Source organism: Phalacrocorax carbo, chromosome 22, assembly GCF_963921805.1.
Source record: "Phalacrocorax carbo chromosome 22, bPhaCar2.1, whole genome shotgun sequence".
NCBI lineage: Eukaryota > Metazoa > Chordata > Aves > Suliformes > Phalacrocoracidae > Phalacrocorax > Phalacrocorax carbo.
This window is the reverse complement of record NC_087534.1, coordinates 651016-657015: the sequence shown is the minus strand read 5'-3', so window position 1 is coordinate 657015 and position 6000 is coordinate 651016.

The following is a 6000-nucleotide window of genomic DNA, read 5'->3' as shown; positions in this document are numbered from 1 at the left end:
GTGACCCAGCCAAGGGCAGCCGCCCCTCCGCGAGGAGGAAGGGGCTGGGGTGCGGATGGGTGCACCTCGGGGACTGGCACGGGTGGTCCGGAGTGTGTCTGCTTGGTCTGGAGGGGACGAGCTGGGCCAGGGGCTGCCGCTGGGCCAGTGCCGCCAGGCGAGAGCGGCACCGGTGGGACCCGGCGCTTCCAAAAATGCATCCCGCGGCCGAGGGATGCGCTCCCCGGCTCTGCCGCCGGTGTCGGAGGGCAGAGCCTGTGGCCTCTCGGGCTGAATCCTGCCCGCAGCAGCTCCACTGGGCGTCTCTCGCTGAGCCTTGCGCCAGACAACCCTGCCCCGGCGGTGGCGGGCGTGCAGGCAGGCGCGGGCAGCCCAGGGGCTCGGCAGGGCTGTGGCCAGGACGGGCTGAAGACTCATCGACTAGTTGATTCAGGCAGGGACTTGCACGCTGCAAGGAAGGTCTTCGCTAAGCTTTTCTGTTAACGACCTGGCGTTACCCTCTCACCCCCTTTTTCTGGCTAAACCTTGATGCTGCAGTCAGACCATTTCTCTTCTTTTTGTCTATTATTGTCCTAAAAAAAACCCCCAACAGTTTGCTTTTTGTTGGAAGTGGAAGTACTCTTTTCAATATAGAACCAGTGTATTGCTTTTCCTGCTTCCCAAGATCTTCCTGCACAGACAATATTCTCGTCCTGTTCGCGGGCTGAAATTATTTGCTGTAGTCATAATTGCCTTTTGGCTCCAAAGGTTAAGGCTGAATCTTTCTCTGCGGGTATTCAATGGCAGCGCTCTTCTGGCCACATGTGCGGTATCAGCAGCGTTGCAGGGTATTTCCTTTCCTGGCAGAGTGGGTCTAATCGATTCTGGGCTCATTCCTGCCTGCGAGACTGGCAGGAGGAAAGCGCTCCCAGTCTGGCTGCCCACGGTGTAAGGGGGAGCGTGGGGGACCCTGCTCTCATCCCACCTCCCCGCTCCCCAGCACCGCTGTCCCCCAAGCAAGAGGGACCTGTCTCCATCCCAGCGAATCAGCCGGTGCAGTAAAACACAGTCAGTCACATTAAAGGGGAATTGTAAAGCAGCTTTGGAAGCCACAGGGCCGTGCAGAATTGCTCAGCTGTGTTTGTTCAGAGCCCAGCCATTTTACAGCGCCATAAACCTCCTGGCACGTGGGCTGAGGAGTGTAAATCCTGCTCTTACCCTTCTACACGCCAGCTAGTGACAGGGGCACGGTGCAGAATGAGACGAGCTGACACGGGGACCAGGGTGCCGTGTCGCCGTGTCCTTGGTCTCGCACAGCTAGCCTGAGGAGATTTATTTTTTGCCGAGTAGACAACTCTGCGCCGCCAGGACACGACAGATGTTGCAGCTTCACCATCTCCGCAGCGCTCATTCTAATGCAACTTGCTGAGCTTCTCAGGCTCCAGTGATTTTCCTCTTTGTCACCAGTTTCCAGAGCATGTTGCTTCCTCTTCTTGCTCTCAGCTCTGGCCCAGAGCAGGCATTGCGGCTCCTCATCTGCCCTGATGTTTAGGCCTCTGCTTACAGAGAGTTTTCTTGCAAAACGGGACTTGCTGGAGTCGTTCTAGAGGAGCCGCTGCTGCAATAGGCTCTGCCAGCAGGCTCTTCCCCCAGGACCTGGGGTCCCTGGCCGAGCTGAGGGCACAGAGAGGCACCACAGGTCTCCTGCGCGGGGCCGTCTCCACCGCCCCCGCTTCGGTCTCACCAGGGCTCGGGGACGGGGGGACGCGCCTGCACAGCCCCAGCGCATCGCCTTGGCCTCGCCGTGGCCTCGGCGGCTGCAGCCACCCCCCGCACTTGCAGCCCAGCGAGCGGGGAAAGGGATCCCGGGCAGGAAAAGACATTTTTACTTCTGGACTTTACACCTTTTCTTACTACTTTTTACTTTACTTAATTTATTCTTCCACTTGCCACCTCCGTGAGGTTTCTGGAGCAAGCCTTGCTCATCTGCGGGGGACAAGGTGGCATTGTCCGCCCGCGGTGCTCTGAGCGGGGCTGTTCCACCCCGTCCCACGGCTCGAGGGGCCACGTGGCGATGCGGGGTGGGGGCCAGAGCCGCCCGCAGCACCTGCGGGGGCCTGGGTGACAAATCAACCGTAAAGTTATTGTGGGGAGCGTGCACAGGCAGTAATGGAGTTGTAATGAATTAAGCGCTGTTAAAATTGATGCAGGGCTACTGTAATGAATGTGCGTGTGTTGTGAGGATTAGGACACAGGTGTGATGAATATTGTCTATCAGCTGTGATAAAAAGCCTATCATCCCAATACATATTTTCAAAACCTAATTTAAGGCTGAAAGAGATTATTAAAAATGAGGAGAGGAAATTGTCTGGGATATATTTAGAGTCCCTTGGTAGGTAAGATGAATTCTAGAAGTCAAAATACCGCCTGTGGGGTGAAAAGGATAGATGCAGATATTGTGGTAGCTTGTGATAAGAAGACAGGGCTGAGGCAATCTCTGCTGGAGGAGAGCAGCCGGGGAAGGCGAGCCCTTTGTGCGCTGGGCCCCTCCCGCAGAGCGGGGTCTGTCCCAGAGCCGGCAGCCCTTGCTGCCCCACATGCCTCTGCCCCCGGCCCAGGGCCCAGCCAGACCCTTCCTACCCCAGTGCGTTTCTTGGATCTGTGACCATGTGCAGCTGTGGAGTGGGGACACGAGCTGCTCTCAGCGCTGGTGAAGGCATCCCGCAGCTCCCCTGATGGGAGAGAGTTTCCGCAGGACAAGGTCTAAGATTGGCCTTTGCCTGGAGCTGCCAAGGAAAGAAACCCCCAGCGCTGCTGGTAACGGGTGGGCTCTGGTTCTGGCACACTGGGTTTTTTATTCTTTCACGAAGAGGGCATGTGCACACGTACATGTACCCCAAGCTGCTGTGCCAGGTTGGGTCCAAGGAGACGGAGCACCACCAGCCTGCTGCCTGCCGCGCTCCGGACATCTGGAAATCTGAGTTTTGATCTTGACTGTTCCCTCAGTCTTTCATTTAATCTCTCTGTGCTGTTCATGATGACAAGATCATTAGAAACCCGGTTCCTGTTGCAGAGCTCTTCCTCCCAAGCAGTGTGTAACCGCGCGGACAATGCCTGCAAGACAAGAGGCTTAATTGTGTTCTGCCGGCATCCAGGGGGATGTCAGAGAGTCGAATTTAAAGCCAGGCTGGATGGGGGTGGGAAATGCACCTCCATTACTCACCCAGCCTGAACGAGGTTTCGGTTTTATTATCTCCCGAAATAGCCAGTGCCTGGGAGGTGCTGATTGAAGCCATTTGAAAACATGACAACATCCTCAGGACAATAGGTGTCTAATCTAATGAAGCCAGAATGCATTAGCTAAGAGCTGCATAAAGCGAAGAAAATGCAATTAAAGCATTCCTGAGGACAGATGTCGACCTACGTAGGGGACACTGATATGAAGATGTTGGCAGAAGTCTAATGAAAAGAAATGATCTGTTTGAAGCATTCCTCAAATCAATAACAGAGTCCAAGCCACCGCCGCTCCCCCCCAGCCCCCGGCGGCTGCCACCTCACTCCTTTTCTCACCTGCATTTCGTCACGTCCCGGTGGAGGCTGGGACGGGTCTGGGACAGCTCGGGCTCCCAGCAGGGCGGCAGCGCTGGGCGAGAGCCGGGGCGAGGTCAGCTGCAAGGACAGGCAGGCTGCAGGCAGGGCTGCCTGTGCGACCCAGGAGCAGGGTTCTGCCGGTCACCTGCTCTGCCCTTTCTTACCCCTCTGAAAATTCCCATTAGAAAATCCATTTGCTGTGCGTGTGCCCAGCCCGGACCCCGGCCCTTGGCAGAGCGCGGGGGAGACGAGCCCCCCAGACCCGCCTGGGGCACCCAGCCCCACTGGGGCAGCGCCTGTGGGTGCACAGCCGGCGCACGCTGGGTCGTTACCAACAAGGGGAGCAGCTTTGCTCGAGGTCTGTTTGCTTCATCAGAAGGGCAGGCGTTGGGTCAGGGGGCTGGGGGCTGGCTGGGGCTCAGCTCCTCCAACACCCCGCTGGGGCTCAGGCTCGGTGGGGCCTGCTGGCCAATTTAAAGCCGGGCTGGGTGGCTCCACGGGTGCCACCGCTAGTGCAAGCACTTACCCACGGGTGGTTTCCTGGGCAGGGGCTGATCACACGCCTGCCCGTGCAGCGCCGTGGTCACAGCAAGAGTCTTGTCTTTGCAGCCAAACAGCCCAAGAGCGTGTCATCACCTCGTCGCTCCCCGGTGATTACAGGGCTGCGTGTACGAACGAGGGACCCGCTGTGATTAGTGACTGCGCTAATCAGCATCGTCAACAGATCTGGGCTTTTCCCAGACAAACACCCTTCTCGAGGCTGGGAGACTTAAACCTTTCTCGTAGTCTGTTGACAAGACAAGATTCCGTCTCTCCTTGCAGAATTTTGTAAGTTTTTGTCTCTAAATAACCACTTAAAATACCTCGGGCTGCTGAATTTTAATCAGCTCTTTCCTTCCTTAAAGACTAAATCAGAGGAACACACAGAATCTTTCAGTGCAGTTAGACATTGATGCATAGGAGCCAAATTTCAGAGGTTTCATCATCAATAACCATGGCTCCTTGCTGTGTCTTGTATTTTAAGTTCTCAGACTCTCTTTGACAGATTTCCTTTTATTCCCAGCTCCTCGCTGACATGGGAAGTCTGACGAAATTTTGATCTCAGCCCATACATCTTGCTGTCTTTTTTCATCTCTTAATGCTGGTTTAAAAGGCAGCACAGAGCCACTGCAGCCCTACTTCAGGGTACACTCTTCGCTGCACGAGCGGTGGGTGTCAGGCCCATTCCCTCACCTGCCTGCTGGTTTTCCCACGGAGCGCTGTGCGGGAATGGCAGTGCATCGCCGAGGCTCCTTGCACTTATCCGCAATCAAGGCTGTGTAAATGAGGGCTGTAATCTGGGGAAACACATCTTCCCATTGCAGCGTGACCAGTGTAAACCGCTGAATAATTCAAAGCTCTAGACCAGTATGCTGCTTAGAAAATAAAAAAATCCTGTTTCAGTTCACCCAGGTTTGCTGCAGACCCTGCCCACGGGTGGGTTGCTGGCAGCAGGGCCCCCTCGCCGCAGCCCGGGGCTGCCCGTGACCAGGCAGGGCTGTCCCTGCTGGCAACCCTCCGCCTGCACACAGTCCCCAGCCCATTCTGGGGGGGGAGGCTGGCTCCCGGGGCTGACCCCTGGGGTCTGCCACTGATGGGCACCTCCGGCTCCCCGGGCCGGGCTGGTTCCCAGCACTAGCCCCAGCGGTAGGAGCGGGGATGGGAAGGGCCCTCTCCCCCCAGCTGCTGATCCCACCATCCGGCTCCCTGCCGGCTGCCAGGCCCCGGGCTGCCGCAGGGCACCCGGAGCCTCCCCAGCTCCCGCACCACTTGCTGCAGGGCGGCGTGCGGCCGTGCTGCTGGTCCCCGCCGCGTAGCTGGGGAGCGCGCCCCGGGCAGGGGACGATGCTCCGGCCCGGCGCGGGCAGAAGACCTGGTCAGAGCCTCCCCACGGGCGGCAGCTGCTGTCGGGTGTTTGGGTAAATGGGAATGGAGGAAATGTTCCTTTTCCTTGATTGCTCAAAGTGGATTGCGTTTCGCTCGCTCTCCCTCAAGCGCTGCTATATTGGAGCTACATTTAGGATCTGGGTTTTCTGTTGTACAGCTAACACGTATTTGGGTAGAGACACCTTCCTCGCTTTCTTTAGACTCTTGCTTATGTTATAAATAGTAATTAAACCCACCCACTTCTGTAAATTGCTGGCAAAAGTAACTCGGATCAAATCACGATTCTTTGGCAAGAGTTTAAATTGACAGTGACAAATTTATTTCTAGAAGAAAGTTTTATTTTTGGAAGTTTGAGTCATTATGCCACATCACATTTTGATGCAGTGTGATGTGATGCCTGACACATTGCATTTCCCCGCAAGTCAAAGCAGAGATTTATATATTGCTCTGCTTTGTGCTGTGAGACAACGCGCCAGCTTCAGGGAGCCACCCTGCTCTTATTAG